We start from the raw sequence: 1515 nt of genomic DNA, 5'->3' as shown, positions 1-1515 counted from the left end.
TCTCTGAATCCCCATCTCCCACTGTAAATGATTATAAATATTTGTTTGGTGATGTAGTGTTATAGACTCAGAGCATCTTAAAGGTTGTCCCTAAAAAGTGCCTTTTGTTCACAGATTCCATCTTGTAATCCTGAGTGCCCATCTCAAAAGAAAAAAAAGTCCCCTCCTTCACACTTCTATATCTTTCTCTTCCTCTTCTTCAAGCTTTTTAAAGCAGTATACATAGTACTAAAGGAAATTGGTGTGATTTAGTTCCTCTTTTTATTGTTGAATAATTAAGAAAAGCTGAAAAAAAGACAAAAAAAAAAGATATTTTCTGTCTTGCTTCTCTTCCTCTGTATCTTGTCTTCTGTCTATCTTGGACACTGGAGTAGTCTGTAGCTGCGTAACCTTCTCCTTCCTCCCCTCCCTCCTTTTCTCCTTTCTCCCTTTCTCTGAACGGCGGGGTTTAAAAAAAAAAAAATCAAAAAAAAAAAAAAAAGAATACGCAAAGATTTTTTTGTCTGAGCAGAATGCAGTTAGCTCACATGTTATTCTTGTCTGTACGCTTCACATTGTATTACCATACCCATCTTCTTCAGCTTCTCCATTCAACAGCTAATGTAAGTGAACAAGTTACACCACGGGGCTCTGGGCTGTGCTGAGGACAGGGGCTGGGTTATAGGGCAAAGAAACAGTTTTTCCCCCCCGGGAGCGATCAACGACATATGAACCCGAGTGGAGGGATGAAAGCACTCATGGGAACTTTTTGGTTTTGGTCTTTGGCGAGGGAGATGACCAGTAGGACTGCTAGTATAGGCAGGTTTGTTTGTAATCCTTGTTTCTATCTATTTATTTTTTTTATAATTGAATTTGGATTTGCTTTTTGATTACTTTTTGTCATTGTTACTGCATATCTTAGGCAGCGGTAAGATGCTGCGTCAAGACCTTCAATTATGCACCTTTCTAGTGGTTGAATGAGACCAGCTATTTAAAAAAAATAAAAATTCAATAAAAAAAAAAAAAAAGGAAGAAAAGGAAAAAAAAAATTAAACTGAAAAATAACTCCAAGCACCTTATAAAGCGGACCGGTTCCACAGCACGGAGACTGAGAGGCTCAGATTTAGCACAATCACTAGAAATGTACGCTTTGTTTCAAAATGTTGTATTGATTCACCACCATTGACCAAAGTGATATGGTTCCAAAAGCTGTAAAGCGAGTAGACCTTGGTGACTTATGGAGAAAGCACCTTGAAATTCCACCAGCAAAATCAAGTGATTACAGAATTTTTTTTTTTTTTTTTTTGTCCTGCAAAAAAAAAAAATACAACTAAAAGTAATTAAATATATGCAACTTTTTATTTTTCTTCATCAAGCAAATGAAGCCAGCAGCAGTATTATCAATCTAGCCTTGACAAGTGAAAGCACCACAGTTGAGAAGCCATATCAGAGAGGAACAGGTTGCATGGAGCAGTGTGTGTGTGTGTGTGTGTGTGTGTGTGTGTGCGTGTGTGCGTGCGTGCGTGTGTGAGAGAG

Source organism: Seriola lalandi, unplaced genomic scaffold (genome assembly GCF_002814215.2).
Source record: "Seriola lalandi dorsalis isolate HSWRI2012SDOR001 ecotype SW California unplaced genomic scaffold, Sedor1 jcf7180002054563, whole genome shotgun sequence".
Classification (NCBI taxonomy): Eukaryota; Metazoa; Chordata; class Actinopteri; order Carangiformes; family Carangidae; genus Seriola; species Seriola lalandi.
This window is presented reverse-complemented; position numbering follows the sequence as displayed.